The sequence below is a fragment of the Natator depressus genome, chromosome 7, assembly GCF_965152275.1.
Source record: "Natator depressus isolate rNatDep1 chromosome 7, rNatDep2.hap1, whole genome shotgun sequence".
NCBI lineage: Eukaryota > Metazoa > Chordata > Testudines > Cheloniidae > Natator > Natator depressus.
Genome location: NC_134240.1, coordinates 52,356,301 through 52,381,618, shown reverse-complemented (window position 1 = coordinate 52,381,618; position 25,318 = coordinate 52,356,301). Strand labels below are relative to the sequence as shown.

General features: G+C 45.2%; 1 protein-coding gene across 2 annotated transcripts in view; it reads left to right on the top strand.

The window, feature by feature from the left end:
* SORBS1 (sorbin and SH3 domain containing 1) overlaps positions 1 to 25,318 on the top strand; it is a 262,831-nt gene that overhangs the window by 69,303 nt on the left and 168,210 nt on the right. Inside the window, exon 2 of one of the 2 annotated variants that reach the window (XM_074958401.1) lies at positions 1,014 to 1,069. The gene's annotated coding sequence lies outside the window, so the exon portion shown is untranslated. Of the gene's footprint in view, positions 1 to 1,013; positions 1,070 to 20,881; positions 21,002 to 25,318 lie in introns of those variants that run through there. The other variant, XM_074958402.1, reaches the window with a different exon arrangement.

Sequence of the window (25,318 nt, the reverse complement as noted above, 5' to 3'; positions counted from 1 at the left end):
TGCAACATCTACATGGCCCTGGGTAGATAGCAGCTAAACTCCAACACCCTATTCAGGCAGCTCTTCCTCCAGTTGACTCATTCCCTTATGGAGAGAGAGACTTGCAAAACCCCACCCCTTTGGTAGAGGAAGGCACTCTATGGAGCTGTCACAGGCAGAACCATCAGAGAGGTTCTCCAATACATCCACAATATCCTTTTATTTCTGTGTCTTGGTATGCAGGTACTGACAGGAACCTAGGTAGATTAATCTCTATTTACTAGTATAATTGCCCAGGTGCTGATATTAGTCCCATGCCATTACAGCTCTTCATGAATAATTTCATATTGAATGTGATGTAGTAGAAGCAAATGTAAGAACAGAGTTAAATAAAACATTTGTACACATCGATCAAGCTACGTTTATGCGATTAGCTAGAAGGATTTCACTGCTATCTGCAAACTTTCATGGTATTTTTAGGATGCTTAAAACACCAGCTTGAGAAATAGAATTGAAGAGAATAAATATGAATTATCTGGTATGAGTTACATAAGGTGCTTTTAGTATCTGGCACTATTTTAAGTTGCTGTGGAATCCAATGCCATCTTATTACCAACTGAGCCTTTGTCTGATGTATTAGATCAAAACGTATTCCTGTCTCTAAATGCTAACAGCAGCACATTCAGTCCTCTGGATTTCGGCGTCTAAAGTGGGTGTTGCAGGAAATTTGGCACCGCTGCTCTTTGTAGAATAATAAACACAGATGATGTTGCCTTGGGTTTCATATAGACTTGGACTTGGATGCTGTTGCCTCATATCAGATGATTCATAGACAAATGGTGACTATTAGCTTTTAAAAACAACATTACTAGTTGAAGAAAATGGAAGAAAGATGCTTGTCATGTTTCACAGATGACCCAGGGTGGTAGTTCCTTTTTTTACTTTGAGCTGACAGAACATTTTGCACTTTATTCTTCCAGTGGCTGCATTACATTGTTGTGTTCTGCATCATTGATTGTTTTTCTCTTTTCCAGTGGGCTGGAACATACCTGTAGCGCTGTAGTTTCTCCTCTTCCATGCTTTGCTCAAGGTATGTTCTTTACAAACTCCTGTTCTCCACATGAGCTGTATCAAATGCAGATTATGGAAAGGTCCGTTCTTGATAAAAGTAAGATGCAAAGATATTGGCAAAAGAAGAATATTCATCTTTATTTCTGGTTTTAAGTCTGTCCGCATCCTGTTTTCTTGATTTGGAGTCTAACATTTTAAAGCACAAAAGAAAGGTTCACCCCAGGAAATTACACTGAATTAGAGCATGACATTGAGGAGTTGGGTGAACTCACTGTGACATGCCAGGGTACAATCCAGACTGAGTAACTGTGTCACCCCAGTCCTCTAACCTGGGGTGCCCTTTACACTGCTTTGCTGCTGTAACTTCCAACCTGGATTGCTCACAAACAGCCTCCTGCATGTAAGTCACTTCTAGCCATGTCTGTGTGTGCTGCAGCCAGATTTTGGCTCTTACTAGCCATGGTTATGCTGCAGGGTGACCCCAATACACTCCCAGTCCCAGATTTTGCCCCAGAAACGTATGTCTTGTATTGCCCAGCCCTCTCCTGGACAGGACAAATATGTTAAGTCCGTTATTCCTTTTAAGGGAATTTGCACACAACCTGTTACCCCAAATGGATTTACCCAGACACTTCAACTTGAACACACTGGATTAGATTAAACAGTAAAACAAGTGTATTAACTATAAGTGAGTCGAAGTAATAAGGAATAAAGGTCAGAAATGTTTACAAGAAAAATAAAGGTAATATGCTTACTAGTGCCTAACTTAACAAACTATATTAGATTCAAAGCAAAATTTTCTCACCACATGCTTTCAGCAGTCTGACTAACCAAACTCTTTAGGTCAAGACCCCTCCCCCAGAGTCTAATGGCTGCTTCCTTTTTCTCTTCAAGTGCAGTGAATGCAGTGAATGCAATGGGCAGGGAGTGAGAGAGGGGTGCCTTGGGATTTTGGTCCTCTTTTCATAGTTTCAGTCCTCCTCTTGGAAAAACATTTCCAGGTGAGCACCAGGAGCCACAGAGCCTACGTGGAAGCATGTTACCTGCTGGGATTTTTATCTGTTTGAACATCCTTTGTCTTCCCTTTCTTCTTGATGACTCTGTTTACTGGTTAAATTCAAATTAAGCCAATCACACATTCCTTTGTTTAGGACAGACCTATTTGCCAGCTTCTATGTGGGCAGGATTGGGGGGTTTGGAATATGTGTTAATAATACCATACAGGAGAATCTTCACACAGTGTTGCCACGCACATTTTACCAGGACAATACTGACCAGCAAATTATGAATTTTTAAATGACTCCTCACAAGACGTGCCTTGTACAAAAATCACACCTCTGTAGTGTGTGAACACAGGGGTGTATCCTGTCACACTCGTCCTGTGATAACTATGACTTTGCAGCCAGTGTAGACCGGGGCAAGTCATGTTCAACATTGTATCATCTGGTATTGGGTAAATCCTTGGCCCCAACAGGTTAATTCATGACCAGCTCGATCTTATCTAAACCGATTGCAAAAGCCATAATCAATATCTCGTAGTTAACGTGACCTCTCAAGGTTGTGCTCTAACTCAGTGTAATTTTCTGGTGAAAACAATCCCAAATGAAAGCAATGCCCCCTTCTCTTGCTTGCCAAGAACCTAATCTTGCTAGCCCTCCTGTAGTATTAGCAGTGATGTCCTCCCCCCTCTCCCACCCCACTGGCTCAGTGGGAGACCACCCTGCTTCATTGCATTCGCTGAGGCATTGCCCCATTTCAGGGGAATAGCGATTCAAGTGTTGGGGTTGAGGCCCCTCTGGCAGGATAGAGTATAGCAAACAAGCAGTCACAGGGATCCAGCCCTCAGGCCGGGTGGAGGAATCAAATAGTCTTGGGGTGCAGATCCTCAGGCAGGACAGAGCAAACAAGCAAACAGAGTCTTAGAGTTCAGTCCCTTAATCAGGGTGAAACTACAAGCAGTCTATGAGCTCAGGCCTTCAGACAGGGCCAAACAAACAGTCTTAGGGCTCAGAACCTCAGGGAAACAATCTAGGGGCTCAGGCCTCAGCCAGGGTGGAGCACCAAACAGACTTAGGGAGCTCAGACCCTTAGGCAGGGCTGGAGCAACAGTCTGTTGTCCTAGCTCTAGCAAATGGCAGACAAGCGCAGGCCCCTTGGCCTAAGGTGGGGAGGCTGCCACCCCAGGGGTGGGGTTGGCAGCATGGGGTAGCGGGACCTGGGCCCACCCTACTCCACCAGGTCTGAGCCTGGGGCCCTAACAGTGGCAGAGTGTTCTGCCACTGGGTCAGCAGGGATCCGCCCAAAACACGGTGACTGGTGTTAAGGCAGCAACACAACCAGACTATAGTCGGCTTTTCCTGGGCTACTTCCTACTCTCCCACCATCATGTATCTGCGGCTTGGGATTGTCCCCCACCTCTCTGGGGTATGTGGCAAGCAGCAGTCCTGGCAGCTCTTCGCCTGGGTTGGCCTCCTCCAGGGGCAGGGTGTGGTGCAGCATGGGTTCCACTCTGGGGATCTGCAGCAGCCTGGAGACGTCTGGCTCAGACTCAACTGGGTTAAAGACCCCACCTTTTATACTTTCTGTCCTGCACCTTAGCTTCTGGTGGGAGGGGTGAGCCTGGCCTGGCTCTGCCCACCAAGGATCACAGAATGGCTCCTCCCTCTTTGGCTCAGTGGGAGGCTGTCATAAATATAAAGGGAAGGGTAACCACCTTTCTGTATACAGTGCTATAAAATCCCTCCTGGCCAGAGGCAAAACCCTTTCACCTGTAAAGGGTTGAGAAGCTAAGATAACCTTGCTGGCACCTGACCCAAAATGACCAATGAGGGGACAAGATACTTTCAAATCTGGAGGGGGAGGAACAAAGGGTTTGTCTGTCTGTGTGATGCTTTTGCTGGGAACAGATCAGGAATGCAGCCTTACAACTCCTGTTAAGTTAGTAAGTAATCTAGCTAGAAATGCGTTAGATTTCCTTTTGTTTAATGGCTGGTAAAATAAGCTGTGCTGGATGGAATGTATATTCCTGTTTTTGTGTCTTTTTGTAACTTAAGGTTTTGTCTAGAGGGATTCTCTATGTTTTGAATCTGATTACCCTGTAAGGTATTTACCATCCTGATTTTACAGAGGTGATTCTTTTACCTTTTCTTTAATTAAAATTCTTCCTTTAAGAACCTGATTGCTTTTTCATTGTTCTTAAGATCCAAGGGTTTGGGTCTGTGTTCACCTGTACAAATTGGTTAGGATTCTTATCAAACCTTCCCAAGGAAAGGGGGTGTAGGGCTTGAGGGGATATTTTGGGGGAAGATATCTCCAAGTGGGCTCTTTCCCTGTTCTTTATTTAAAACACTTGGTGGTGGCAGCATCCGGTTCAAGGAGAAGGCAAAGTTTATACCTTGGGGAAGTTTTTAACCTAAGCTGGTAAGAATAAGCTTAGGGGGTCTTTCATGCAGGTCTCCACATCTGTACCCTAGAGTTCAGAGTGCGGAAGGAACCTAGACAGAGGCCACTCCGCCTCTCTACACCTCCATAGGCAGAGCTCCCATGGTTGTCAAGTTCTGAATTCAGACTTGTGCATTTCCTTTGCAGGAGTTTGAGATCCTAAGCAATGTGTGCAGAGAGAATTGCCTGCAGGGCTGGAAGCTCTTCCAGAGGCTCTGGAACTAAAGTTATGGCAACTAAATAAAGAAGAAACTGATGTTCACGGGTTTAAGACCAATCTTTACTCCAACCTGCTCTGTTGCTTGGAAGAGCTAAGACTCAATCAAATACCCTTATTGAAAATAAAGGTTAATACAGCATCCCATATAATGTAATAGGGTTAAACCAATAAGGTTTAATAGAAAATTAACAAGTTTCTCTAGAATTTACTGTTAAAAACCCAGCAGAATTTAACAGAGAATGGGACCCTTTCTATAGATTGTTCTGAGCCTTCCTATAGAATCCTGTAGCATGGATATCATTTTCTGTACAATTCTGGAGGATGGTCTGAAAAGCCTATACACAGTTAGCATTTCCTGTTGAACTCTACGTATATTTTCATAAGGGAACATTGGTCAAGTCGAGCTGGTAAGCAGAGAGAGGAAGGACATACTTTTTCTCCCTCCCGAAGAGGAGGGGTAGAGTCAGGGGAATCTGCTTTCTGGACTGTCATACCCTGGCAAGCCTGTAGCATTCTAGTTGGAACTCCCACTACACCCTAATTCTCCTCTCACCCATCTTTGGTGGCACCTTCTAGCAGCACAGCTCCTTTGTGAGCTATGGGGTGGAGTGAGGAGGGAGTAGCTTGCAGAGGACTGTGCCTCTGCTCTAGTGTTCCTAGGTTCATGGGATTTCTGTAAGAAACTGTGGCAACCTGTGCATTTGGAAGGCAGTATCCCCTATTGCCTATTTGTGGGCACCCAAATCTTTTTTCTCTTTGTCCGCAGCCCTCACCATCAACAGAAGAAAAGAGCTGAGAATGCTAGAGAGTGAAATTGCACTGAGTTTTCCCATGTAACGCTCACCCTGCTGTGGGTTGTTCTGGAGGAGTGAGCAACATACAATAGGCCTTTGTCTTCACATGGATTTATTTGTTATTTTTAAGTCTCAATGTTTAGTTTGACCCTGATCAGAGATCTGAAAGAGCTCTTTTTTTCCCTGAGGCTCAGCAGTTCATCATTTCAACACTCCTCTGAGTGTACAAGATTTCATAAATCTCTTCAGTGCTAGAATTAAGGTGAATGATTCTCATTATGTCTGAGTCAGAGCCTCATACAGTTAGAATGAACTAGAGGGGAACCAAAATAGATATAAGAAGATGGGGGCTGAGGTTTCCACAGGAAGATTAGGTATTTTAGTGGCTTCTGTGTAGGCTCCTTGACAAAACCAATTTTAACTCGTGTGCTGTCATACATGTGAAGGGCCAAGTTCTGTCCTCAGATCTAGGTACACAGTTGTCATTGGCTGCCATATCTGTGAGGCACCAAATACTAAATTCACTATTTTTTGCTTTGCATCCTTGTAACCAAATTTTCTGGATGAAAAAACCCCCTCTGGTTTATTGTAAAAATGTGGCACTGTTGGGCCATGTAAATGAATACGAGCTAATTTTAACTTGAAAGTACTGTTCTTCCAGTGATGCCCCTATAGGCGCTCCACTGTAGGTGCGGCAGCGCCCCCTGCACTTGGGATTGGAGGATCTTCATCAGCAGTGCCCGTTGGACCGCACATGTGCACCTCCCCATCTCACGCTGTGAGAGTCATGTATATGTAGCACTATGCGGTCCGACTGCTCCCCCCAGTTCCTTCTCTACTGCCTATGGTCTGGGACTGAATCCACAGCACAGCCTGCCTCTCCTTTGACCTGTTAGATAGTGCCTGACCTGTTAGTTTTAGTGTAGTTTAGTAGTTACTTCTTTCCTTTTCTTGTTCTCTCTCTGTTAAAAAAACAAAACAAAAAAAACTTAATTTTTCCTTCCTACTTACCCTCCTCGTTAGCTCATAGCTTAGGACTTCATTTTCCTGCTTCCCGCCCTTCCCGACTGGGAAGCTTTCTCCCTCACCGTTGTGCCTGGATCTTCCAAGCTGAAGAGGTGCATTTCCTGCTAGGATGCCTTCCCAGTAACTGATGGTTACCCACAGTTCATCCATTGCGTGGGAGACGGACATGTCCCACAGAAGTGTACCCATTGCCACAACCTGACTGCCAGGGCCAGAAATGACCGGGACATTCAGCTACAACTTCTCCTCATGGAGAGATCATTGCGTCCAGCATCAGACCCTGCATCCAGCACCAGACCAGACATTTTCTTCCACGTACTGTTGCTTATAAAATATGTAGTGTGGCTTGTACATTTAAAGGTGTTCTTTTAAATGATTTCTCCCCTAAAGAGATGCCCTTCCCTGTGTGGAGGTCTTTGCACAGTCACCCTAGTGCAAGGACCCAGTGGAGAGCAGCACTAGTTTTGGGTAGCAGTGTACTTTCAGTGCAGTGCATGGAGAGAGAATGGGTAGCAGTTTCCATAGAAATTTCTGTTGTGGGCTGTTGGGCTCCGCTCAGTAACTTGTTCCACATACAGCACTGTAGGAACAGGATACCAAAGGGGCAGTTATCAAGCTATCACAGCCGGGGTCACATGACAACTCGCACTCCCATTAGGCACTTGTGGCTCAGTCCCAGAACCCACACTAAGTCCTTCCTGAATGTGAGTGTGAAATCCTGGGTGTGCAAAAGGGGAAGATACCCCCTCTTCCGAACACTGCTGGTCTTGTACCAGCCATCTAACATGGTAATTCATTTTCTTTGCATATAGGCTGGACTTTAAAGGACTGTGAATTATTTGTCTCTGCTGAGACATACCTGCTCTAGTTTGGTTGTTAAGGGCCTAGCAGTGACTAGCTCTCATGAGCATGCAAGGGGGCACAATTGCAGTCCCTATGTTTTCCTGAGTGCTGCGACTGTGTACTGGTACTGTCCCTGTCGGTGGATGCAAGCCATCTCCAAAAGAGCACAGGCACTATGACCCTTTTCTTCTCCAACAGCCAGTTGGATCTAGTCCCAGGAATATTAAAGCAATTGCAGCTGTTACTTTTGTCTACCTGTTTCAGAGCAGCAGCCGTGTTAGTCTGTATCCGCAAAAAGAACAGGAGTACTTGTGGCACCTTAGATACTAACAAATTTATTAGAGCATAAGCTTTCGTGGGCTACAGCCCACTTCATCGGATGCATAGAATGGAACATATAGTAAGAAGATATATATACATACAGAGAAGGTGGAAGTTGCCATACAAACGGTAAAAGGCAAATTAATTCAGATGAGCTATTATCAGCAGGAGAAAAAAACTTTTGTAGTGATAATCAAGATGGCCCATTTAGACGGTTGACAAGAAGGTGTGAGGATACTTCACATGGGGAAATAGATTCAATATGTGTAATGACCCAGCCACTCCCAGTCTCTATTCAAACCCAAATTAACCTGGATTGCAGCTTTTTGAACAGACCCGAGTTCCTAAAGATGCGTGCATCATGAACCTTTCCTGACCATCCTATGTTGATGTCGGTGAAACGCCCCCTGTGATCCACCAGTGCTTTTCAACACCATTGAAAAGTATCCCTTTTGGTTTATGTACTCTTTGGCAAGGTGGTCTGGTGCCAAGATGGGGATATGCGTGCCATCTATCTCCCCACCGCAATTTAGGAAACCCCACCGGGGCAAAACCATCCACTATGTCCTGCACATTTCCCAGACTCACTACCCTTCATAGCAGAAGTCGACTGATGGCCCTGCACACTTGGAGCACAGCAGCTCCCACGGTTGGTTTACCTACTCCAAACTGATTCCCCACTGACAGGTAACTGTCTGGCGTTGCAAGCTTCCAATTAGCAATCGCCACTCACTTCTCCGCTGTCAGAGCAGCTCTCATTTTTGTGTTGCTGAACTGCAGGGCAGGGGAAAGCTCTGCACAAAGTTCTTGGAAGATGGCCTTCCGTATTCAAAAGTTCTGCAGCCACTGCTCGTTATCCCATACCTGCAAAACGATGCGGTCCCACCAGTCAGTGCTTGTTTCACGGGACCAGAAACAGCGCTCAACAGAGTGCAGCTGCTCTGTGACTGCCAGCAGCAACTGTGAATTGTTTTTTTCAAGGGCTTGCAGCAGGGCTGTTTGCAGCACATCGCGGCAGACCCTACTTCGGCTCTGGAAATACTGCAGGGGAAGGTGCGAGGTGTTGGAGATGCTCAGAGCAAGAATGCACTACTAAGCAGGCTCCATGCTTCTGGGGCTATGGTGTATGCTATAGTGTGAAAACCACTGGGTTGTTTGCCGTTGAGCACAGTGCATCATCGGATGCCTATGCAATGTTCCCATTCTCCCCTGCAACAATGTTTTGGTCCCATGAGGCATTGCACAAACTTCCCAAAACACACTGCGGCAAGTTGCACTTTGGGATAGCTACCCACGATGCAGTGCTTTGTGCATTGATGCAGGCACTGCTAATGTGCTGTGTAGATGAGCTCTTAGACTGCTAAAAGGAGTCTGCCAAATATCTGGCTTCCTAATTTTCTTGCCCTTTGTGCTTTGGAGCCTGATCCAAAGCCCACTGAAATCAGTGTCAGGATTCTTCATTGACCTCCGTGAGCTTTGGATCTAACTCTAACTCCCACATTCTGCCTAGAGATTGGATTACTCATAGGTCTAGCCCATAGATCAGTCTTTAGATGCCATAAAGTATGTATTAAAGAGAAGGAGTTGGGATAAAATCTAGGGCTGTCGATTAATCGCAGTTAACTCACGCAATTAACTCAAAAAAAATTAATCGTGATTAATTGCTGTTTTAATCACACTATTAAACAATAGAATACCAATTGAAATTTATTAAATATGTTGTATGTTTTACTACATTTTCATATACATTGTATTCTGTGTTGTAATTGAAATCGAAGTGTATATTGTTTTTTATTATAAATATTTGCCCTGTAAAAATGATAAACAAAAGAAACAGTCGACTGTTTTTTTTTCAATTCACCTCATACAAGTAGTGTAATGCATTCTCTTTGCTGTGAAAGTACAGCTTACAAATGTAGACTTTTTTTTTGTTATGTGGCTGCACTCAAAAACCAAAACAATGTAAAACTTCAGAGCCTACAAATCTACTCAGTCCTACTTCTTGTTCAGCCAATCGCTAAGACAAACAAATTTGTTTACATTTACAGGAGATCATGCTGCCCGCTTCTTATTTACAGTGTCACCAGAAAGTGAGAACAGGCATTTGCAAGATATTTACGTGTCAGACATACTAAACATTCATATGCCGCTTCATGCTTCGGCCACCATTCCAGAGGACACGCTTCCATGCTGATGATGCTCGTTAAAAATATGTGTTAATTAAATATGTGACTGAATTCCTTGGGGGAGAATTGTATGTCCACTGCTCTATTTTACCCACATTCTGACAAATATTTCATGCTATAGCAACTTGGATGATGACCCAGCATATGTTGTTCATTTTAAGAACAGTTTCACTGCAGATCTGACAAAACGCAAAGAAGGTACTGTAGCGAGGTGGTGTGGTGCCCCACCACCCCGCAGAGGGAAGAACCTCCCCAGACACCAAAGTGGGTGGAGCCAGTGGATCCTGTGCCCGCCCCCCCAGAGGTCAAGGTGCAGGACAGGAGGTATAAAAGCCCAACCCCAGAACTCACTTGGGCGGCAGCCACCGGAGAGGCCAGGCGCCTGTGGCCTGGCTCCGGCTTGTAGAGACCCCGGCAATCCACGGCTGACCCGAAGACTGTCCGGACTGGCCAATGCCTAATGCCGACCGGTGCATGGAGGAGCTGCCAAGCCTACCCATCGCCGGCTACCCGGAGGAGCTGCCAAGGCTACCCATCGCCAGCTACTTGGAGGAGCTGCCAAGCCTATCCCTCGCCAGCTACCCGGAGGAACCCATGGTGCTGGAACCCTCCGAGGACACCACCCTGACGCAGGTATCCTACGAAGGGGAGTCCAGAAGTAGCCCGGGGGCAGCTGACCCTAGTCTGGCTGCAGCACTGCCAGAGCCAATGTCAGTGTGTTGCAGCCAGGATCCCAACTGACATAGCAGCGGATCTTCTGCCGCTGCCAGGGCCCTGGGCTGGGACGCAGTGGAGTGGGTGGGCCTGTGTCCCCCCTGCCATCCACCTCGCGGGTAGCAGTCTCCCCCTCTCCCTGGTGGATCAAAGCCAGGAGCCTGGGGTTTGCTGTTGAACTATTTGCTCAGTCCCTGTCTGAGGGCCTGAGCCTGTGACTATTTGTTTGCTGCCCGCCCTGACCCAGGGCTTGGGCTTATATTGTGTACTGTTTGTGGGGCCCTGCCTGAAGATCTGGGCCATAGACTAGGTATTCCCCAACCCAGCAGAGAGGGTGTAGCAAGGCGGTGTGGTGCTCCACCACCCCGCAGAGGGACGAGCCCCAGCGAGTCCCCTTACACTTGGTGGAGAATGCGGGCATGAGCCCTTGACCCCTGTGAGAAGGGGCCTTGGGGGGGACGGACATTCCCCTGAAGGAGTTATGGTAATGTCCAAACTTTTTAAGCTCCTGGCCGAGAGCCAGGAGCAACAGCAGGCGGCCCAGCTCCAACAGCAGCAGCAGCAGCAGGCTGCACAGCTCCAGCAGCAACAGCAGCTCATCCAGCAGCTGGGGACCCAGCAGCAGCAGGTGATTCTGGACCTGGGTGTTCAGAACCAGGAGTTCCAGTGACAATGTATACAGCAGCTGATGATGGCACTGCCATGACCCCCGGAGCCCCAGCCGGGAGACACGTCTGGGTCACCCCACCCCACTGCGCCGGTGCGGCTAACCAAAATGGGACCGGAGGATGATCCCGAAGCCTTTTTGGTGACTTTTGAAAGGGTGGCGCAGGTCTCAGGGTGGGCACCCGACCAGTGGGCCACCCTCCTGGCCCCATTTCTGACCAGGACTGCCCAAACTGTGTACCAGGGGCTATCCACGGGGGATGCGCAGGACTATACCCAAGTAAAGGCAGCGATTCTAGAAGCCTTAGATGTCAGCCCGGAAACCTTCCAGTGGCAGTTCCGGAGTCTGACTTACTCCACGGGCGCCCAACCCCAGTTGGTGGCCCAGGAGCTGAGGGAGGCGTGCAAGCAGTGGCTACAGCCTGAGAGGCGAACCCCAGATGAGCTCACTGAGCAAGTCATCCTGGAACAGTTCGTCCACATCCTTCCGCTGCGAGGAAGGGCCTGGGTCCTCCGCCATTGGCCTGTGACACTAGCTGCCGCCATCGCTCTAATGGAAGATTTCCTTGTGGCTGAAGCCCCAGTGGGACCGGCTATTTGAGCCCACCCACCAGGGCCCAAGCGCCCTAACCTAGAGAGGAAGGGGAGTGCCCGGATCAAGCTGCGAAACCCTTTGCGGGTCCAGGAGCCCCGGTATAGATGTTCCGAGGGGCCAGTTTGACAAGCCCCTCGTGACCCTGAGACAGGGGTTGGAAAGACCAATTGAAGCCCCCCAAGGGGCCCTGGGGGAGCATCCGCCCGGCCTGGATGACAAGAGCTCGGGCCTTGTTTCTCCTGTGGGAAATATGGACACTTGCAATGGGATTGCACTGAGATGGACTGCAGTTTTGGTCACATTTGAGCGGGGGAAAACAACGCCTGACAGTCGCAGACCACCAAGATTATAGTGCCAGTAGTTGTCAGAGATCGCACGACCCTGGCCCTGATTGACTCAGGCTGTGGGCAGACCCTAATCCACCAAAGTTTAGGCCTCCTGGCGGACCCCCACATGGGGACCATCTGGTTGCAGTGAATCCATGGCGATGTATGGCCTTACGCCAATGCCCAAGTCTGGCTAACAGTGGATGGGGTCACATGGTTGGCCTGGCTCCATGACTAGCCTACCCCAGGAGGCCCTGGCAGTGAAATGGGCCTGTGACACATTGTGTTACTACCTCCTTTGGGCCCCGTTCATGCTGGTCACTGACAACGCCACACTTCAGTGGTTAGCCAAAATGAAAAATAATAATATGAGACTAATATGCTGGTACCTGGCACTGCAGCCCTATGCTTTTACTGTCCGCCATAGGGCAGGTAATGACCACGCGAATGCAGACTTCTTGTCCCTCCTGGGAGATTTGGAAGGATCTGGCCCTGATGAGTGGGAGCCAGACTTGAGCAGGTGTGTGTGTGTGTAGCGAGGCCCCACCACGCCACAGAGGGAAGAACCTCCCCAGACACCAAAGTGGGCGGAGCCAGTGGATCCTGCGCCCACCCCCCAGAGGTCATGGCACAGGACAGGAAGTATAAAAGCCCAACCCAGAGCTCACTTGGGCAGCAGTTCCTGGAGAGGCCAGACATCTGTGGCCTGGCTCTGGCTTGGGAGACCCTGGCTGGACCGGCCAATGCCTAATGCCAACCAGTGCATGGAGGAGCTGCCAAGCCTACCCCTCGCCAGCTACTTGGAGGAACCCATGGTGCTGGAACCCTCCGAGGAAACCACCCTGACCCAGGTACCGTACAAGGGGGAGTCTGGAAGTAGCCTGGGGGCAGCTGACCCTAGTCTGGCTGCAGCACTGCCAGAGCCAATGTCAGTGTGTTGCGGCCAGGATCCCCACTGACACAGCAGCGATCTTCTACTGCTGCTAGGGCCCCGGGCTGGGACGCAGTGGAGTGGGTGGGTCTGTGTCCCCCCTGCCACCCACCTCACTGATGGCAGTCTCCCCTCTCCCTGGTGGATCAAAGCCAGGAGCCTGGGGTTTGCTGTTGAACTATTTGCTCAGTCCCTGCCTGAGGGCCTGAGCTTCTGACTTTGTTTGTTTGTTTGCTGTCCTGCCCTGACCCAGGGCTCTGGCTTATATTGTACTGTTTGCGGGGCCCTGCCTGAAGGTCTGTTCATTTTAAGAGTATTTGAGTATTCCCCAACCCAGCAGAGAGGGTGTAGCAAGGCGGTATGGTGCCCCACCACCCCACAGAGGGACGAGCCCCAGCGAGTCCCCTTACAGATATCAATGTGAGATTTCTAAAGATAGCTACAGCACTCGACCCAAGGTTTAAGAACCTGAAGTGCCTTCCAAAATCTGACAGGGATGAAGTGTAGAGCATGCTTTCAGAAGTCTTAAAAGAGCAACACTCCGATGCAGAAACTACAGAAACCGAATCACCAAAAAAGAAAATCAACCTTCTGCTGGTGGCATCTGACTCAGATAATGAAACTGAACACCAGTCAGTCCGCACTGCTTTGGATTGTTATCAAGCAGAACTTGTCATCAGCATGGACTAATGTCCCCTGGAATGGTGATTGAAGCACAAAGAGATATATGAATCTTTAGCGCATCTGGCACGTAAATATCTTGCGATGCTGTCTACAATAGTGCCATGTGAACACCTGTTCTCACTTTCAGGTTACATTGTAAACAAGAAGTGGGCAGCATTATCTCCTGAAAATGTAACCAAACTTGTTTGTCTGAGCGATTGGCTGAACAAGAAGTAGGACTGAGCGGACCTGCAGGCTCTAAAATTTTACAATGTTTTATTTTTGAATGCAGGTTTTTTTTAACTTAATTCTACATTTGTAAGTTCAACTTTCATGATAAAGACATTGCACTACAGTACTAGTATTAGGTGAATTGAAAAATACTATTTCTTTTGTTTTTTTTACAGTACAAATACTTGTAATAAAAAATAAATATAAAGTGAGCACTGTACGCTTTGTATTCTGTGTTGTAACTGAAATCAATATATTTGAAAATGTAGAAAACATCAAATATATTTAAATAAATGGTATTCTATTATTGTTTAACAGCGCAATTAATTGCGCAATTAATTTTTTTAATCACTTGACAGCCCTAATAAAATTCATGCACTATATCCAATTGTCTTTCCTGCCCTTTGATCTTGTGGGGAGCCTTTCTATGCTTCAGACCATAATTGCCATCTGGATAGAACTTCTTTCTTTCTATAATGCCTTTTTTGCACCTCAAAGTGTGAGATGCAAAATAGGCATTACTGTGATCAAACTATTGTAGTGAAACTCGCTCTGTTATTTCCATAATAATTCTGTGAGGAGCTGCCGTGCTGGGATGCCTTCCATGGTAATTGAAAGAAACCATTCACAGATGGAAAATGTACCGAATCTATTGATGTGCTACTTTGTTATTGGTTTGATTGGGATATTTTTTTTTCAAAGTTGGTGGGGTGCACTTTGGGGACGAGAATAAAGGCATCATTAGTAGCAGAAAGTTTCACTTGATTGGAAGGAGAAGATTCTCTCAACACAGTGTTCTTTCAAAGGGGGTTGACTGAAAGGGATGGTGTAATGGCCCAAGCATTGGATTTGGAACATCTAGAGTTTATGCAACCACAGGTTTGATTCTTGGTAGAGCTGTGTCAGACCTTCAGCTTTCTGAGGTAGATGTAGGCTGGTGTCAATCCACATAGCTCCATTTACTTCAGTGATTGATCTATACCAGCTGAGGATCTGGCCCATAAAGTTCCATGCAGTTTATGGGTCTCTTGATATAAACCTGAAAATTTGAGGTCTTGTCTGCTCTGTAGGGATCTTATAGATCCGGTTGAATTTATTTGTAAGAGTTGGGGTTTGTCTTTGTCTCTCTATTGCAGAAGGACTCCTTTGGTTTAGAAGGGTGCTGTGTAAATGTAACACTGTGGTAGGATTCTGTTGGGTGGACATCCAAAGGAATACCTGAATATTTCATGGTGAACAGGTAAACACAGGACTAGACTTCAGATGCTTAGCTTAAAAAGCAGGGTTGTGATTGGCTTGCCTCTTTGGGGCTACTATTTGTGCTTGTGGATATTAGTTAAGTGGTGGTACCTGAAAATGTAGAGGCATTACAGTTTTCTAGACCTATGAAGGAAGAAACCAACCAAAATCCCCAAACTGAAGCTTATTGGTTTTCAAAAACAATTAATTTGAGGTGAAACAAAATAAAAACTGATTTGGCTTCATTCCAAAATTACCTTTTGAAAAATCAAATAAAAACCCCAAAACACCAAATGCTGTTTTCACACACAAAAATGTGTTTTCAATGATGCTTTCCCCTCCCCCTTTTTGTTAGGAAAGTTTTGTTTGGTCAAAAACTTCGAGCAGCTCTAGTCATTTGTATGGCACCATAGATGTGCGTAGCACTGTACCAGTGCAAAGGAACCCGAGGACTTTACACTCGACAAGGTAAGCCCTACCATATACTGCTTGGGCACACAGCAGTGTCCCAGCACAAGCTTCTGACTACATTTTCTTAAGTGACTAATCCTTGGGATCTCTTTAGGCTGAACTGGGTCTTGGATTCTTTTCTCTCTGTTCTTCAGTCAGGATTGTGGCATCTTACAATCATCTAGTGCATGAGAGTTCAGATCATGGAGTTTATAATAATACCACCCTCCACACCTCTAGGGAGCCAGTGTCCAGGCCATGTAAATACAAATGCTTATTTATTTAATGGTGAGGGGAATGGGTTAGCCCCAATGGCAAACAGCGCTCAACAAACTGCAATAGTACAAACTCCTCTCAGGGCCCAACCCAATGCCCACGGACATCACTGGGAGCCTTTTCCTGGAGTTCAGTGAGCTTTGGACCAGGCTCTCAATGCAATGATGCCTTATCTACTGGGAGATGGAGTGTGGCTGTACTGTAATCTCAGCTTTGGCCAGACTGGACTGACTACTCTCAGGAAGCACAAGCATGCCTCAGAGGGTGTGCAAACTGAGTAGTGCAGGTGGCACATCAGAGTCCCAACGACTTGCCTGCATATAACTATTGCTCTTGATCTGTCTCAGGAGTGCTTCAGAGCACGAAATGAACCTATTTGTGAGGCGCTGCACTGGCATCAGCTGTTGAAATAAACTGGTTTATTGAAATGGTTTAAGAGTGTCCTCAATCCATGCTAAAGTCTATGTGACCAGGCGTTCAGCTGCCATGGTGATGACTGAGGGGAGGGGTGTATTTTACATCCAAAATATATCCCACACAATGTTAAGAGGCTCTCTGCAGGAGCACTGGTTCAAAGAAAGTTGTCACTAACTGAATTTGTTAGTCTCTAAGGTGCCACTAGTACTCCTTTTCTTTTTGAGGATACAGACTAACACGGCTGCTACTCTGATAACTGAATCTGGTGATTCTTCCATCATTTAGGAGTCCTCAATTACTGACTTGTTCCCTTTTTGCTTTAGCTTAGGAGATCTCAACAAGGTTGCTGCGCAAGGTGCAATTGCTGCTTATAATAGAAAGCCTCTTGCAGTGAGTCACATGAGTTTGTTGAACTCTCGCTGGTGTAATAAATGGAATATCTGAGTGCCCCTTGGCAGTTGTTTGGATATCTACATTACCATTGCACTTGATGTATGTGACTTCCTAGAAACTTCCCCATCAGTCATTTCTTTAATGCCTTCTGACTTGCAAACCGTAAGAGCTTTAATTTTAAAAGATTGGCTGCAGCTGAGGAAAAAAATTATGGCATTTCCCCTGAGCCCCTCGCGATTCCTCTTTGAGATTTACAGTGTATCCTGGCATTAAAAAAAAGAGAGATCCCAAAGCATGTTCACAGCCATGAGTTAGAAGACGAGAAGGCAGAGAAAGCCCAAAGAAAAGAGAATGTGTCAAGCAGTGTTCGAAGATGCTGTTCATTCTGCATTTTTTCTCACTGTGATTATTTGGGAGGGGGGAAGGAGAAAAAAGGCAGAGGATGGATGGATGGAAAGACAGTGGAGGAAGAACCTCAGACTCATACCGTCTTCCTGCTCCCGTGATTGGGGAGGGGAATGGGATTCTGTGGTTCCAGGCTAGGAGGTGGAGCCTTGTCTATCCTAGTGCTCCCACCATTGCTAACATGGAGGGCTCTGAAGTGCCCAGAGTTTCCCAAAGGGATATTTCGGACCTAGGTGTAAAGCCCTTTGCAGAAAATGTCCATCCAGCAACACCTTCTGTTTTAAACCAATGGGGATGCCACTCACCTGCTTTTAGGGATCACACCTGTTGCTTGAAGGGCATGAGGTCTAGTCACCTGAGTAGGTATGTTGGGGGCTGGGCAGAACTGTACTTGGGTGGCTAGCCTGAGCCACACCCGTGGCTGCACTGCTATTTGTAGGCACTTGCTGGAGCAAAGCTAGCACAGGTATGTCTACCTGAGCTGGGAATGACATCTCCCTGTTGCTGTGGAGCCATACCAGCGTGGTCCTAGCCCATTTAGGATTTATGAACTCCAGGTTCCTCTTTGTCAGGCTCCTTTGCAGCTTAAAGAAATTAACAGGCAGATATGGAATCAGAATTTCTTTTTTTATGTGAAAAAAAAATAACAAGGAGAACAGTATAGATCTCTAGCTTGGATCCTTCCATTCTAGTGTGGATGGACCTTTTCTTTGGAAATAGAAAAACTGAAAAATAATTAATCAATCAGCACCCATTTTCAAAAATGTTTAAGGACCTCAACTCTTCCCACCCACAAATCCCTGCTGTCATCAAATTCAGCCTGGAAATAAGGTACACATTTTTAACAATAAGGGTAATTAATCATTGGAACAATTTACGAAGGTTGTGGTGGAGTCTCCATCACTGACAATTTTTAAATCCAAATTGACATAAGAATGGCCATACTGGGTCACGCCAAAGGTCCATCCAGCCCAGTATCCTGTCTTCTGACAGTGGCCAATACCAGAGGGAATGAACAGAACAGGTAATCATCAAGTGATCCATCCCCTGTTGCCCACTCCCAGCTTCTGGCAAACAGAAGCTAGGGACACCATCCCTGCCCATCTTGGCTAATAGCCATTGATGGACCTATCCGCCATGAACTTATCTAGTTCTTTTTTTGAACCCTGTTACAGTCTGGGCCTTCACAACATCCTCTGGCAAGGAGTTCCACAGATTAACTCTGTGTGGTGGGAAAAAATACTTCCTTTTGTTTGTTTTCAACCTGTTGCCTATTAATTTCGTTTGATGACCCCTAGTTCTTGTGTTATGAGAAGGAGTAAATAACACTTTCTTATTTACTTTCTCCACACCAGTCATGATTTCATACACCTCTGTCATATCCCCCTTAGTCGTCTCTTTTCCAAGCTGAAAAGTCCCAGTCTTATTAATCTCTCCCCTCATGTGGTTGCCGTTCCATATCCCTAATAATTTTTGTTGCCCTTTTCTGAACCTTTTCCAATTCCAATATATCTTTTTTTAGATGGAGTGACTGCATCTTCACACAGTATTCAAGATGCAGGTGTACCATGATTTTATATAGGTGCAATATAATATTTTCTGTCTTGTTATCTATCCCTTTCCTAATGATTCCCAACATTCTGTTCGCTTTTTTGACGGCTGCTCTGCTCTAGGAATTATTGTGGGGGCAGCTCTGTGGCCTGTGCTGTGCAGGAGGTCAGATTAGATGATCACAGTTGTCCCTTCTGGCCCAGGAATCTATGAATCAAGGCCAACTCCCTGTTCTGTATTAGCTAGAGTCCTTAAGGGAGACATTTATTTCCTATTACTTCCATACAAAGGCCCTGCACTGAAATATTTTGCATACTTTTTCAGACCTGCAGGAAACATTAAGCACACACGAAAGTACAGCTATGAAACCAGCCAGTTCAGAATCAGTAGGGGAATTGGTGGTCGCTTTTCTCACAACCATGATGAATAAATCCAGTAGATTGCCTCATTTTGCATAAATGCATCTTATTTCTAACTAATAATTAATACCAGCTGTTGAACCAACAGAGCTAATGGGCAGCCTTGCCTTTGGATTTTATAATATATTGAATGCTTGATCTCTTTACATGGATTTTTTTCAATGTCTTTTATTTTAAAAAGAATAATCTTTTTACACACCTATTACCTAATTGCTGCAGGGGAACAGCCATTAATGAGCCATTGTCTACCTACTGTAGACTGTAAAATACCATTTGATAATATAAAAAAGGCATGTAAGTATTTAAAATAATTTTGTTACAAGTACAGATTTCACTGCCAAAATATGTTAACATATAGAATAACAGGCAGAGAGCGAATGTGGTCTAGTAGTTAAAGCAGGACTCCTCCGGTCTGATCCTGCAAACACGCATACACATGAGTAACTTTATTCATGCAGACAATCCCATTTGCTTTAATGGGACTGCCCACATGAATGCAATTACTCATGGGCATAGGTGTTTGCAGGACTGGACCTCTGGGTTATATTCTCATCCCTGGCCTGGCCCTTTCCCTGACAGCAGCAGGAAGTGTGATTGTAACTTGGGTAGACATACCCTGCGCTAGCTCAGCTAATAATAGTTGTGTAGCTGTGGCATCAAAGGCATCAGCGTGGGCTGTCCGAGCATGCCAGGAACCCTGGAGACATATTGCATTCCTAGACTGTCCTGAAGCCCCATGCTGCTGTGTCTTCACTGCTATTAGCTGTGCTAACACAGGTATGTCCACCTGTGCTGCAGTCACACTTTGGATTGCAGTGTAGACATACCCATAGTCACTGAAAGCCAAATTTCTAAAAGTGGCCGCTAATTTTGGATGCTGGGTTTGGATCCCACGGATTTAAAGTGGATAGCCGCAGATTTGCAGGGCTCTACTTTTGAGCATCAGGTCTTGAAGAAGAGCTCTGTGTAGTGCGAAAGTTTGTCTCTCTCACCAATAGATTTTGGCCCAATAAAAGATACTACTTCACCCACTTTGCCTCTCTGAGCATCTTTTGACATTTTTGCTGGTAACCTTTGTTAAATGGGCATACTGATACCGACAGCTCCTTAGGGGCATCGTGAAGCTAAAGTGCAGTAAGGTCTATGGATGAAAAGCACTTATCAATTTTAAGTATTTGTATGCATTAATTGACCTTTGTAGTGTGCTTGGCGTGCTCTGGCTGGCAGACCCTATAGACAGGTCAAGTGTTATATTTCATGTGGATGTAGTTTGAAAAAGCACACACACTTGTAACACATTTGGAGAAAATCATTTGGGATGGGGAGATGTTTTAGGTTCATATTTTCCCTAATACTTTATTTTTTTTAAAAATGAAAATTGTTTCCAATCCAGTCCAGGATGTTACACTTAACTCATTTTTGAGATAACTTAGATACAGTTTCTACAACCCAGTACAGAGGGTGATTGAGACTATAAAGCAAAGCCTTAAAACCACTGGATTTTTCTGCCTACTGGAATTCCACAATGAAACCATTTTATACCCAAGGAATTTAAGGAGAAAAAGCCTGGACATCCTCTTCCTTCCTACAGCAGCTGTTTTCACTTTGTATTTTAATGAGTGGGCTGAACTAAAACCACCGGGGAAGGGTTTCCCCCTCTGGCACCCCCACGTTAAAGGCTTTGCTAGTGTGTCATGCTTTTTGCCTGTGTGAAATGAGTAAATACCTCTAGCTGGACAGTTCAAAGAAAGGGCTTCATCATGTTCTTGGCTGGTTAAGTTCTTTGGTACAAGCTTTTTTTGATTTCCCTGGATTTCAGTCTGATGTGCCTTTAGCCTCACAAAGTGAGTATTTAAACTTCTGAAAATTTAAAATCTTTGCAGTCGTCTTTTTTTAGGTTTTCCAGCATAAATAATTTTGGAGTCTCTGTTGATTTTGGAGGTAGATTCTGTTTGAACTACTGCATTATATGTTCCCTGTAAACATCTTTTCTCTATGATTTATAATCCTGATCCATCTTTGTAAAGTGCTTTGAGATCTTGGTTTGAAAGGATCTATATAAATGCAGTGTTGTTATTGTGCGGGAAATATAGTGGAATATGTTGATTTTTCTTTACATTGTAAACACTAAAAGTGATATATTAAACATTATTGACCTTGTTTCCAAAGGGAATAGACTTTAAAGGTTAAGCTCTACCTTCTGTTAGATTGTTTCTGACTGTGCTGAGTGATTTTTATCCTGTATGTGTTGATCACTTGTCTAATCAGTCTGTCTTATATGTGCTGAGAGCCACTGCTTTTTGGATTTTAATTCAACTTTATAGCAACCAGAAAATTTCCCATTCCTTTAAGTACTTTCTGATGCTAAACAGAACTGAGAAAATGGTGAAAGTGGTGTTCCTTTTTGCTGGTTTTCCTTCAGTGCTAGATTGCATTCGCTAAACTCAGCAAATAGCAGAATTCCCCCATGAATACTGGGAAGCAGCCCAAAAAAAAAACAAAAAAAAAAATCTGCTGTTACATTTTGCTGTAGGATTCTTGTAGCAGGTTGTTGGGTTTTTTTTTTGTTTGTTTTTGTTGTTGTTTTTTTTTAATGGTCTGCTGAAATACTTTGTTAGAACTACATTCCTGGCTGGTGCCATTCTCAAAAAGGCAGCTCTGTTAAATTTCCCTAAGTGAACCTCCACAAATCAAAAGTACAACAGATCCTCTCTGTATGTAACTGCAAATGCAAGTTAATTATTAGCAATAGAAGGGAAATCTTACTATTTACAAGCTAGATAACAGCATTTGCCTCTGAGGAATATTGTACAACACAGGGAAGGAAGAGGAGCTCAATTTGTAGCCATTTAAAAAGTCATTTGTTTTTCAAATGTTTTGCTAAAGTTACTGTCCCAAGTTGATAGAAAATAGCGGCTGAAACCAGATCAGGAAACTAAACATCCTTGAACTTCAAATCTGGTTTTGAACTTCACAGCTATACCCTGAATCATAGAATATCAGGGTTGGAAGGGACCTCAGGAAGTTATCTAGTCCAACCCCCTGCTCAAACCAGGACCAATCCCCAATTTTTGCCCCAGATCCCTAAATGGCTGCCTCAGGGATTGAACTCACAATCCTGGGTTTAGCAGGCCAATGCTCAAACCACTGAGCTATCCCTCTACCTGATGGCAAGACCCAACTTGGTGATTCACATCTATTACTCATAGCAGGGTTAAGTTATTTAAAGAGTATTAAGGCTAGATTCTGCTCTTGGTTACATCCTGAGTAATTCCTCTGAATTCAGTGATTCCAGATTCAGTGATTGACACCGATGTGACTGAACAGATTTTTGACTCTTCAGGTTTAAAATCATATATGTGGCTTGTGTTTAATACTTTCATTGACTCCGAAATTAGAACTCTGGGCTGGATCCTCAGCCCTGTTCTACCTGTCTTGCGCTGCTCTGCCAACAGAAAGCAGCTGGCAGCCCGGTGGACCTGCCGAAGTAAGATTTCCCCCATCTTTGGCTGGCATAGAGTGCACATGTCCAGCTCTAATCCAACCCTTCCCAGCTCCTAGTCTACAGGAGACATGACCATGCTGATCTTGCAGTCCAGGAATTCTCAGCTGCTGGAATAGCTCCTTGGGATCATAGGCCCCATGTATCACACAGAGCGGCCTGGAGGCTGCTCTAAGTCTTTGTCTTCACTAGGAAAAAATAAAAGTGATCTTCACTTGGTTATCTAGCTCAAAGTAACAGGAGGCAGTTTGTTATTTTCATGCAAGTTAGCAGGTCAGGTTAAACCCCAGGTACCTCCTATAGGCTTTAATGTAACGTACTAACTCATGTGGAAACTACAAACTACTTCAATCTTCACTGGGATTTTACCATGAGTTAAGAGCATGCCTTTTTTTGTAGTGAAGACAAGGCTTAAGTTACACTAGCTCAAGGATCAAATAGCTGCAAAAGTGGCTAAAAGTGCCTTTGCATTCATAACAGGTTTCAGAGTAACAGCTGTGTTAGTCTGTATTTGCAAAAAGAAAAGGAGTACTTGTGGCACCTTAGAGACTAACAAATTTATTTGAGCATAAGCTTTCGTGAGCTACAGCTCACTTCATCGGATGCATTCAGTGGAAAATACACGTATATAAATCTCCCCACTGTATTTTCCACTGCATGCATCTGATGAGGTGAGCTGTAGCTCACGAAAGCTTATGCTCAAATAAATTGGTTAGTCTCTAAGGTGCCACAAGTACTCCTTTTCTCTTTGCATTCATGTGATCTGGATTGCTGCTAAGGATCTCGCCATGTGTGTTTCATGACTGCCTTTGCTCTGAATATTTCCATTAGGTATCTGTAATATACACAATTTATTTCCATTCTTAAATCCGTAAAGGCTTATTTTCTGTTGTTATTTATCATTGAAAATATCTCATAAGCTAACTGGTTCTAAATGAAGAGGAGTCCCCCTCTGAGGGCTTTATTGGGTGCATGTGCCTGAGGAGACACTCGACTGTTTTTCTAACCACTGAGTTAGAAAAGTGACAAAAGTTAGGCAATGTGACAAGGTTATTTGGTACCTAGTGCTCTGAGCCTCAGTTTCCTCTCAAAAGGGTGGATTCCAGAACTGCTAGATGATTTGGCCACAGGCCTCCCTCCCTGGCGTAAACAGAAAGTCCAAGAAAACAAAGTCTTTTCACCTTCACTCAGTGTGTCCTTGTTAGCTCTCATCCAGGGCTCCCCTGTTACCCTGTATCAGGGCTTGACAAGTCCATTTGATCCCTTTTTCAGGGCTCCTCTCTCATTCAAGTCTCAAGACTTCAGTTGTCAGCTCTCTCTGGGCAGGGGACCTGTGTCAGTCCCACTCCAGCTCTGTGGCAAGACCTCCCACAGCTCTTTCGTAGCTGCTGGTCTTGCCTCAGCCATTTCTGGCTGTTTTCTAGGCCTTCTCCCCAGACTTCCCAGCACATTTTGCCATCCACCTGGCTCTTCTGCAGGGGATCCTTCCAGTCCTTGCAGAATCCCTCCTCCTCAATGACTGTACATGCTCCCTCTTATAGATGACATCACCCAGGGGCTGCTGTCATGTCATGCCCAAACCCATCACCTGGGAGGCAGATAACTAGGCGCACACGGGGCTGAGCCCAGCTTCCTTAACGGGCCAGCCCACCCTGTGACAAGGAGGAAGGATAGCTGTGTGGCTAAGGCACTGGACTGGAACTCTGGGTTTATTTCCCAGCTTTGCCACAGACTTCCTGTCTGACCTCAGGCAAGTCATGTCATCTCTCTGTGCCTTGGTTCCCCATCAGTAAAACAGGGGTACTAACCCTTCCTCTGTCTGCCTGGTCTGGGTAGACTGTAAATGGCTCAGGGCCAGGACTATCTCTTACTATGTGTTTATACAGCCCTAGCACAAAGGAGCCCCAGACTTGAGGAGCCTCTAGGGGCTGCTGTGAGATTAATAATAATAATAATTAATAAAGATCAGTTTTTTCAGGGTTTTTATATCCTCTTGTGTGGGAGCGTAGATTTTTTTTTTTAAAAGGTAAACAGCAATGGAGATAAATACAGATTTATGTGCCCTACTAAGCAGGCTGGAGTAATATTTAGCACATGACTAAGTTTTAACTTACCTAAACACTTACTTGTAGATCCCATTAAAATCAGCTGGTTCCATCTGGATTCTTTAAAGACTCCCCAGAGCCCAGAATCCAGGGATGTCCTACAATACAAGAAATCCCATCCAGTCCCTGACTTGGTTGGGATCAGACTTCCAAGAATTATGCATTCAGGCTCCTAGGAATTTGTCATAACGCTAGAAGGACTTAGTAGGCTTTCACGAAGTTTAAATAGGCCTCTGAAGCCTATTTCTATGACAAATCAAAACCCTCCCAGGTTGCTGCCTTAGGATCCAAACCTGTGCTCACTTCAATGCTGAGGTCACCTTTGTTGTCTGTTAAAAAATTCTTTGAATGCTTACGTCACATTCAGTGTCCTGATCTTTTCTGTGTGATGTAATAATCATTTCCATGACAATCAACTGTAGTGGCAGAAAAAAGATTGATGTAGGATGAAGAAAAATAAAGAAGTAGTAGCAAATCAATGGTGTTCTACATGGTAAGAAAAGGAGGCACAGTAAAATAGAAAATATGGTTTATTATATGTATAAGTGTTTGAA